This window comes from Calidris pugnax, unplaced genomic scaffold (genome assembly GCF_001431845.1).
Source record: "Calidris pugnax isolate Ruff unplaced genomic scaffold, ASM143184v1 scaffold111, whole genome shotgun sequence".
Lineage (NCBI taxonomy): Eukaryota > Metazoa > Chordata > Aves > Charadriiformes > Scolopacidae > Calidris > Calidris pugnax.
The window spans coordinates 8,692,858-8,703,937 of NW_015090872.1; the positions used below are offsets into that span (position 1 = coordinate 8,692,858).

The following is an 11,080-nucleotide window of genomic DNA, read 5'->3' on the forward strand; positions in this document are numbered from 1 at the left end:
GACTGTAAAAATGCTGAGATCCTGGAATGTGCATGTTCTTAATTTGTTTCTTTGTGGAAATGCAGGGCTTGCTGAGACCGGTGGGTACGCTGAGGTAATCCACTGACCTAATATCTAGACCTAGACTGATTAGATAATCTTCTGAATGAATGCATATTTATTTTCCTAAGTCAATGGAGTTATTGTGTCTGAGCCAGTCCTGACTTCCACTCAGTGGAAAGATTGGGCAGCTGCTTCCTTTCCTCCTCCTCCTTCTTCCTTCAGGTCACTAATACCTCAACTTAACCATGCATTGAGAGATCCTGAAGTAGTAGGCCTTGGCAGAGATCTTAATTATTTTCTGGAAGGTGGACAGGCACACATCCTTACTTCTCTGCTTCATCTGTCCAGGAGAGCTCTCTTAAATAAGAAATCTATACATCTAATTTACCCTTTTTCCATACTACTAGCACGAAGTGGAATTTACTTACTTAGCAAAGCACCAAGGCCTCACTGCTTTGATCCGGTGCAATTATTCAGGATTCCCTCACAGTTCTGTGCTAGTCCCTGCTGAGGCCAGACTCAGTCGAGGGAATGCTGTGCCTTCACGGCCTCCAAGGTGGGATTTACGCTTTTTCAGGGGAGCTCAAAGCCTGGTGATTTCTGACTGTGGAAGGGAGGCTCCAGACACAGCCTTGCACCAAGAAACCAGCAGATTCAGTGCGAGCAAAATGGGCCCCACACCCTGCCCTGCTGAGCCCGGCTGCGTGGGGGCAGTGACTGCACCGGTGGCACTGGGCTGTCTCCATGTGTCCTCTGCTGGGTGCTCTGACCTCTTGCAGCATGGCCCTCAGACGATGGCCCCCAGATGATAGCTCCTTGGAACCACCTGCAATCAATATTCACTAGCCTCTTACCTTGTAGGGCATAGGGCTCTTTGCTGACCATTCATATTTTGGACCGTTCGGTTGGTAATGTCCCACATCTCATTAGCTCAGGATGGTAGGCAGGAGTTTTGTATTGGCATCAGCTGAGTGTAGGACAGCTTAATTTGTAGGAAGGCTTGGAATAGGATCACTGTCCACCATGGACCAAGAAGGACCAGGATAGAAACGTAGTCTGAATTGCTTCTCTTTTCTCCACATATACCTACCATCCATCAAAACTTCTAAATTTCTACACAGAGAACTGACACGGTGAATGCCTCATGGACCATCACTAAGAATCCCAGATGGCAACTGTAATTACAGCATATGTTATTACTGTGCTTAAATTTTAATAATCTATTTCAAAAAAATTAATGACAAGAGTCTGCTTATTAACAGGTATTGCCAGAACAGCAAAACAGAAATTTATTGATTTTGGAAAATAGCTCCAGCTTACCATTGATACTGTTAAAAGTATACTGGCAAAATCCCAAGCACAGTACTCTGAATATTCCCTGAATTTTTTCCTCAATGAATAATAAGCATTTGAAGAGTGATTTCTATTATTGAAATAGAACAGAAACTACAGGAACAGCTATGTTTTCCTTTCTGTTTTAATACACACCCACACATTTTGCATGTATAATGACAAAAGATTATATATATGCATGGAGAGTGTGTGAGTCTGTCTTCCTGTTCCAGAGGAGAAAACTGTCTGTAGGTTCATTTATCCTCTCCTGATTGTTAATTTAATAGAAAAGTCAACAACCTGGCCTTTACAAGAAATAATTTGCAATATAATTGTTTTTAGAGGGTATTTTTTTTTATTACTTTGAAAACAAACTGTTTAAACCTATTTGAATCTGTCATAGTCAGGATAATTGCTGCTGATATTACTTATAATGTTTTCAGTTACAATTTAGTGCAATGGACACATGTTTTATATTTGTGACTATGTATATTTACATTTAAAGAGGTGGGGAGCAGAATTTGAACTTTTCTTTTTGGTATTACACGGGGAAAAAAAAAAAATTAACTCAGCTGTGGGAAAGTTTGTTCAAACAAGCTTTATTGCCGGCAAGTTAGCAGTGTATCTTTACTTCCCCTCCCCCAAGCTGTTGATTTTTTTTTTCCACATCTTGGCTTTTTTTTTTTTTTTTTTTTTCAGTTTGATATATATTCACATTTCTCGGCTGATGTTTCTTATTAAATTATAGACACATGTTGAGCTGAATCATTGAATCTCATGAGTTGGAGACCAGTTTTCTTGTGTAAGAAAAATCTCTTTAGATTCTTTAGGACAAAAAGCGTCATGTATTTGAGTTCTCCGAAAGCATTTAATAAAGCATGAAAAGATATGACATCAATCCCACTAAAACACAAGAGCAAATGAATGATGTTACTGTAAATCTTTACATCAATCACGCCCCGGACTTTCGAAACAATATAGTTTTGTTTGCATTTCAGAAGTGACAAACAACTCTTCTGACTGGCTTAACATAGTCACTTTCCATTAGTCAAGACCAGAAGCAAGTCAGAATTAAAATGTGGCCCTTGGTTGCCAGGCAGCCGAGTTGTCTTGACATGGTGGTTAGTTTCCTTTTCATCGAGTGACAACAGTGAAATGAAAGAAGTTTTGAAAAACTTGATAATGGTTTTCAAAGGAGGAGGATAATTGGTTGGGCTAGCTTGTGCAGCTCTGTGTGGAAACTTTCGTCTGCGGTAAGGGAAGACTGTCACTAAAAATTTAAACTCTTGTACACAAACTTGACCTGGAATCTTCTCCAGGTTTTCACTGGTTCATTTGTAGAACACTTCTCTCAGCCCAAGGGGTGCTGGGATGAAAGCGTTAGGACAGATGGGTAAAGCCCCAAAGGAAGAAAAGAATCAATAGTTGTGATTTAATCCATCAGTGAAAGGGAGGAATTAAGTAAAATCTTTAAAATGGCGAATTTGTAAAAGATCTTTTGATAGTACCTATAGCTGAAAATAATTTATCATCTGATCACTGTTGAAAGTTAATGGCATTTGGACTTAGAAAAGCATATTTTTGACACATTTTGCCAGATACTAAGCAATTTTCCTGCTGTTATTTTTGATATTCTCTAGACAATAGATAATTTAATTCAAACAAATTTCCCCGAGATGACAAAAACCTAAAGCATAACAAGATGATTGCAAGGTAAGCTTTTGCTGCTGATCTTAATAATGCAAGAACTAATGGGACATTAATATTAATAATCATATACATTGATATGAAGTAATATTTGTGTTAAACTCTTATAATATAAAAGTCAAATGTATGCATAGCTGTCGATATCATTCATTTGTTAAAAGAAATGGGGAGGGGGGGGGAAGCTCAGCAAAATGTACCCATAATGAAAGAAGGGACCAATTAGGGTTGGATTAACATTCATGGTTATTTACAGTTGTTTTTGTACTTGTTCTTGTGCTCTGACTTCCTAAAATTTCACAACCCAAAGATTTAGAAAAATGGGGTTGTTTAGACGCGAGGTGCAATGAAGTGGCTGCAGCCATTGTGCAGACACCACCTCTCTCATTATACCCTCTCAATCAACACTCGGCACACAGGAAACCGCAATAAAGCCCATCTGCCACGGTTAATCTGCAGGCAAACCCACACCCATGTCTGTGCCCGTTACTCTCCAGCCTTATTATTCTCAGATCCAAAGCTTCATAAGGGATCAGCCAAAGTCCATTAAAGTAAATAATAGCTAGAAATGACAGGCTTAGCAAGGATTGGGAGGAAGTTGAAGACCAATCTGAGCTGTGAGCTCTGATTAATAGAGAAAAGCATTAGGAGAAAAGGGGAGAAAAATGACCTCAGCCTGCTCCAAAGAATTCCTGAACCTTGGTTGTTAGGGCAAGTGCTACCATCTGAGACGTTAGTGATCCTTGAATTTCCTTCACTTTGATGCAGCTCAAATGGGAAAATTTTGAAGGTTCAGCAAGGCCCCAGACCTCAGCTGGAAAGCCGTCTGGAGTCAACCCTGTCAAAATTCTCTTGTGGAAAAGAAAGCCTTTATTAGCTAGATTGCAACAAAAAACCCACAGCCTCTAATAAGAAGAGAATGCATGCTATAGATTGCATACACATTAATTATTAGAGGGTATTTAATTGTTCTCATCTGTATCCAAATGTGTGCAAAAGATCTTTTAAAATACAAGGCAGAGTGTGTTTAAAAAAAAAACTTAAAGGCACAAAACCAAACACATTCTTGTACTGTTTTTCTTTGTTCAACTTCATTTTTAATAGAAGGTTCAGTTCATTGACAATTGATAGAATACCATGCTTGGGAGGACTGGTAGGTAACGTTGATGCTTGCATGTAATATTTGCTCTCCACTATCTCAGCTGTGTTGTACATTAACAGATCATAAAGAAACCAACACCAAGCCGCCAACCCTGCACAAGGATTTCTTTTTCTAGTGCTGAAGAAAATCACTGCTCTAAAAACAGAGGCTTGGGCAGTGTGAAAATATTTTCTGCTGTTTCTTTGCATAAATTACCTACCTCTCTTCCAAGTGTATGTCTGGAATATGTTTTATTTTGATTAGTGGGAAGCATGAGCAGTCACTTACTATTCATCCTAGTGTTTACTTTTACTGCTTTTTTAAGTATCCATTGTGCAATTAAGATAGTGCATGTGCCACTGCACCTTTGCAACCTCAGCTGAGCAAAGCCCTGACAATAAGGAGCCTGTAAGTGATTTTAGATCTAGCAAAGGAATCGGCATTGAATTGATCAGTCTCAGACAGCAACTCAAGCAAAACTATTCAGAAACATCTGGTGCAGCTGTACAGGTGTTTCTCTGTCCCTGGTGATCTTTTGGGGGAAGATGTTAATGATCTGACTGAGGGTTTCTTGTCAGGGCAGCTCATGTGATGATGCATTCCTTCCAAAAGTTTATGTTACAGTATGCAGTTTTCATAAAGATGGAGAGGATGGTGGTTAAAATGATGACGCTGCCATGATAACTTAGCTGGTGCCCTATTCATGTGCATGTGATGCAATTTTCATATTTTAATCTTAAGTAGAACCAGAAATGACAATTATGAAAAGACAAAATAGATACCACCAACAGCTGTAATTGCCATCTACACTGCTCAAGGATGGGCAAAAGACACAGTAAATCAATATTAAGATCTCTACATATGCAGGTATCACAACAAGGACATCATATAACATCATTATAAGAAAATCCTAATAAAATTTGGGCAGTTATTCCAAAGAATACAGGATGAACATGGAGAGTGTGTGTACAGCTAACTAGTTCTCTGTAGTTTCAGCTGATGTCTTAAGAGAAAAGAAATGCCTGACTGTATAAAAGCATAAGTGTCTTTCTTTCAATAGAAACAAAACCAATGTATTTTAGGGAAACCAATTATAATCTTTTTTTTTTTTTTAATAGATGAACACTAATGACCATGTCTTTACTAGTGACAATTTCAACATTTTTCTGTTGGTCATGTAGGAACTATAAGATTGTGAAGGATGAAGTGGCATTGGCATTCTTTTGAAATAAGTAAGCTACAATGCCTCTTTTTGTCCTTAAATGCAGGTGCTGTGTTTTATTTGGAACATTGGACCTAACTGCTCAAAGTGCGTGCCTTCTCCAACAATTCCATATTAAAGATTTAAAATATTACCATGTTCAAGACAATGTACATGGTTTTCAGTGGAGTAGAAGAAAATAATATTATGATGGGGCTTGTGCATAAGGTTTTGTAGTAATTAAAATACAGTGAAATATGAAAATGTTGAATGTAAGCGAGATCTGTATGCCACTAAATATTCAAGACACTAAAATAACTGAAAAAAAGCAATAAACAAGCAGAGTATGGACAGAAAAGGCGAGCAAAATGTTCTGTGTACCAACTTCCTATTAAACAGAACAAATAACCTCCTTTGCTTTTTTAAAAAAATTGTTGTGAAAACAGCACTATGATATTGCAAGAGAATACATAGCAAGCCTGCATATAAAGTCTGACTTCAGCTATAACCTTTTAATACATCTTTACACAACTATTAACTTTTTTGCTTAATGTGAAACAGAGTTAGGCCAGCATTTCTAGGTATGCATGTGATATTGTCCAAGGCATGTTTCTCTTTGACCATACTCAGAGCTATCAAATGCAGTTTTCTGTACTCATCTTTCCACAGGATTGAAAATGAAGATCACGTAGCACATTGCAGGTACCTCCATTAGTTTTCTGTACTTTTTCTTGCTGAAAGCAATGCATTTTTCCCATCTACTTTTTCTCTCGTTTCCAAGTAGAAGGCTGGCTAATACAATTTATATGTACAGCACCTTCCTCTAAGAGCTCGGCCTCACACTGGAGGTACATTTGGTTTTGAATATAGACCTAGTCCAACGAATAAGGAGGAGGCAGAACTGTTCAGCAATAATGTTTGCCATTTGTTTAACAAAGGTATAAATAACACTATAAATTTGAATAGGTTTTGGAATTCATTAGTTCACATAGGAATAGCAAGATTTGATCAAATAATCCATCAATCGAAAGAGTCCATTGCTGGAATCACACACCCTTCTGTCTGTGAGAATTTAAAAAACAAAAACCAGCTTGGCACTGAATCCATATTGCTCTGTTTATTACACAGGAACTCCAGTTTACAGTTTCCTCCTATGTTATTGGTTAGTCTCCCCTGGATATTTTCTTGCTCGTTATGCACTTAAATATATCTGCAGCCCACAGATATTCCTATAAATTTTGTTTATTTTACTCTAAGCTCCTTATTCCTTACTAGAAAGAATATTTTTAATGAAAGATTTAGTAGAGGTCATCAGCTTATAACCATTAATTTGTGCACACAGAGACACAGAATTGCTCAATTTCAAAATATAGAGAATAACAACTCGTACTCTTCCATCATTTTGTATGCAGTTCACCAAAAAGTGGTGTGGGTCTTTTTCCTGTAAACTACCAGGAGATTGTATTTTCTGTAGCGCAGTCCACAGAATGATGTCACCTCATGTTTTGTTTAACACCTGGCCTGTTGCAAAATCCCATATATGTTACACATAACTGGACAGTTTTAACGAGCGAGTGTCTGGGTCTGTTTCGGTATGGTGCAAATGTACAAACCAGTTCTGGTTACAGTTTACTTCTTTTAGTGAATTTCTGCACGAAAAAGCAGCCTATACTGGTAAGACGATAATGCTCTATATTTTTAACAGAAACTGTTTTTCCCCCTCAGTTAATAGTTACCACATGAAAATGGGAATTTATCAATTCCAACCAAAAGCTAATGACTGTAAAATTTTCTGGGCAACCTTCGGCATAATTTGGGGAAGTCAGGGCCAATTCACTAGCCATAAGGCATCTCTGGCCTTTAGGTTCCCTAGCATTTTTGACACCCATCACCTCAGGGAGCCAAGTCTCACTTTGCCCTATTTGCTTGTCGCAAAAGCCCCGTTTCTCATTCTATTACACTGCAAGTGGTGAGCTCAAAGTCCTTCTCTTCCTTTTTTTTTTTTTCTCTCGTTCTTCCTTACCCTCACTAGCCGAGAGCTTGTGCAGGGCATTATTGCTAGAACCATCAGGAACTTTTGCATCTGCTGCCTTCCTGAAATAGGAGGAAAATATAAATATTTGGCCCCAAGATAATTTATTTATATGGGAACAGGAATTCATTTTAGAGAATCCATGTCAAGGACTCCCGTGAGTCTTTTAGACACCCCAGGATTACCTCCAAGAGAGCAGGGACTTCATTTCTTCTGTAAACACGCTTGCAGTTCACCACAAACATGTCAATAACGGTAACAAATAGCCCCACTATGTCTCATACATCGAGAGCCAGGGGAAGTGTGTGAAAGCTATTTTTAGAGATGAAACAGGAAGACTCATTTTACTTCATGAGTAACACAAAGATTAAAAAGCACATAAATTTTTAAAACTCTGTACAAAAGTGGTGGGGGTGGTGGGGTGGCGTATCAAAAATCTGTGGGAGTAAAGGGGGAAGAAATAGAAACGAAGTGCTATTTATCCTGCCATTATCTTACCAGTCTGTGTTTCTTTGGACAGTAATCACGGGACCCAGATGCTAAGGGTAAGTGATATTTTCCCACAAGCAGTTTCTGGCTCGTTGGCAGCTTTTGCAGGCAGTTGTGTTGGCAGCCTCGGAGCTGCCTCTGGCTCTGTTTTGTGGCTTTGCTGTTGATGGGCTGCCTGGGCTGCCCTGTGCTGCTGGATGCCAGTTCCCTCTGTCAGCCCATGGGCTTTCGGGAGCTTTACGCCACGCAAATCCCCTGTGAAATGGGTAAATGGGCTCTTCTAAGGCAGAAAGGGAATCTGTTTCCTAGCTGTTGTAGACATTAGGGGAATTTCTACTTCAGGTGCTCGGGAAAACTTGGTCCGTTTTGCAATTTTTGGCTTCCCTAAGCTGTAATATTGGTCACAAATGCACAGCTAGGTACAAGCCCAGGTGTTAGTCCCAGCTTGTTCCCCCCCCCTCATTTTTTTTTCTTTACTGGGTCCTTTATTTCTGCTATTCTATTCTGTGGTCTTTTGCAAACTCTTTCTTTTTAATTGTACCCTGTTTATCTTGTATCAACAGCACCACACTATCAGAAAGTAAATACAGTATCTCAAATATGACTATAAGAATAAAAAAAATGAAGAGTTCTGTACATCAGAGAGAAACGGCAATTTTTCCCCCTCCAGCTTACATGTAACTCAATCATGCTTTAAAATAGGAAAAAGTATAAAAAGTGAGCTATTTATAGGTTGTTCTGCATATTCTGTCTTGATCATGTAGATACAACTATCTTAAAATGTTTTAAAACGTTATTCCATCTATTAGATATGTATGTTGCTATGCAGCTAATATACAATATTTCTTTTACATATTTATTATTTTCTTGAACAAAATTGGAATAATTATATTTACAAAAGTGATTTATAAGAAAGAATCTTGGGCTTTTTAATAAATCAGGCAATAATATTATATATGTTTTTGTACCGTTTCCCTCATTTGCCTGGTTTGTTCTACTTCATTTGCAGCTGAATTGAAAAAAATATATTTCTTGAGTAGTGATTAACTTCTCCTTTGTGGCTTTCTAACTTCCAGTTTATTAATTCTGGATTTTTCATTATAATCAGTAAATTGCATATTTGTCAAATGATTCCAATACAAATACAGAAAATTCTATTGTAACTTCGCCTGCAAAAACAGATCTCTAGCAGATTATTTTTTTTCCTGAGTGGTCTCTGCACTTTCTAGTGTGCTAGTTACCAGAAAGCTGTGAGATCACTTGTTACATTTGACTGGAATTGTGTATCGTTTTGAGATTAATTTTGTCCATGAAATCATTTCCTGGAAATTCATAGACTGAAAATAGTTATTGTTAATTGGCTGTGCATAAGCTGTTTGTTTGGATTTTTAAATAGAAATAATGAACTCAGTAGCAATAAGGAAACAAAAACCCTCTCAATCAATTTGTGTGAGCTCTTTTACACTTTGATGTCACCATATCTGTGTAATTCTATCTCTGTCAGGAAATTACCACATGCCAGAGATTCCTCTATGAAATGTTGACAGTCTATATTCCTTAAAATGTATGATTCTTAAAATTTCTTTTTACTAGGCTGACATCAAAGGTCACTGTGGATTTCTTGGCCATTGTGAACTGATTGGTAATATTTTTATTCGCCATTAGTTCTGTAAGAATCTAAAGGAAGAAATTGCTCCTCTTGCAAAGAGATGGTCTTATTTTTAATTTGCAGGTATTTGCTTCAGTTTTAAGTAAAACACACGACAAATGACCAGGAAAGGCTCTTCTAAATCTAGGCATATTTAGAATATGTTTTTACTCCAATCCATTTTTGTCAATTACCTTTCAGGACACTGTGGCTTGTTTCAAAATCTGTTTCTGATGACCAGTCCTTTCTGGTTCCTGGCTTTTTGAAGATGTGTGCCTGTTACCTGGGGTTTGCAGGACTGGACCTGTAGATCATGAGCTCTTTCACCCATAGTTTTTAAAAATCTGATATGAAATGGTGTGAGTCTGGAGGAAATTGTCGTTTTAAGTGCTCCCAGCTTCTCCGCATAGGTGAGTTTTTACTACACGGGGAAACAACAAAACACCAAAACCAACCAAACAAAACCCCACGCTAAAATAAAACCAAACCAAAAAAATGCTAAAAGCAAGAAAGCCACAGTGTCCTGTGTCAGCCATGCACTGTGGGCACAGTTGTTGGACATACCCCTAAACTGTTTCTGGAACACCACTTCCAAAACTGAATCCCCTTTTTTAATTAAATACCTGAAGGACAATATTACTGTGTCATATTGTCCGTCCACATGGCCGCTGGCTCCTGTGCTTTCCTCACTAAACTGATGTAATTAAACAGGATTGTTCATTTTCCTCCCTGCAGTGCTTCAGTCCCGAAAAAGTTTCTTCAAAGAAACTCCCAGCCTGGAACTGGTGCAGCTTTGCAGAGTGGAGCTCTCACTGTACTTCAAAGCGGAGAAAATCTCGCAGCTGTCTGGAGCCCGCTTGCCCCAGGAGGTGTCACTGTTGGGACTAGCAGGGTGAGCTCCAGAGCTGCTGTTTATTTTTTAAAGGCTACATTGACCATGAGGTAGGAATTGACCTGTATTACATCTCCTTCCCTGCCCCCAGCCCTGCTGGGGAAAGGTAATCACAGGTAAAATTATGTGGAGGTATGGGCAAATAAAATTTTTTTACAAAGGCATTGAGTGCTGGGTACCTTAAGAAAGGCAAGCTAATCCAGGCTTGTTAAAAAACGTTTCTTCCTGTTCTTGCAGTGCTTGTAAGTTATACTGAGTCAGGGAAACATTGTCATAACTTTTTTTTTTCATGTAAATACTTGTTGAGGTGAAGGAGAGATGAATTTATGTGATGTGAGATATATTGCGTAAATGTACGATTTTACTAAATAAGACTGTCTTAAGAGATTTTATATTTACTAAGTGCTTTTCTATTAAAGAAAAAAAAAGTACATTTATAGGTCTTTCAAGGATTAAAAGTTTTCTAACCATAACTATAGTGAAAATAATCTGTGTGACTTCCTGTGAACTTACTAGAGACTGCAGACTTAAAAAAAAAAAAAAAGTATTAAATTTAAATTAGGAGTTACTATGATGTGTATTCTACACAGGAAAAAAAA

General features: G+C 38.0%; 1 long non-coding RNA gene across 1 annotated transcript; it reads left to right on the forward strand.

The window, feature by feature from the left end:
- The first annotated feature begins 7,955 nt into the window (after positions 1-7,955).
- On the forward strand, positions 7,956-10,443 carry LOC106890229. Its single transcript, XR_001412479.1, has 3 exons — positions 7,956-7,997; positions 9,791-9,999; positions 10,325-10,443. It is a non-coding gene; the product is annotated as an uncharacterized LOC106890229 (long non-coding RNA).
- Positions 10,444-11,080: the final 637 nt, after the last annotated feature.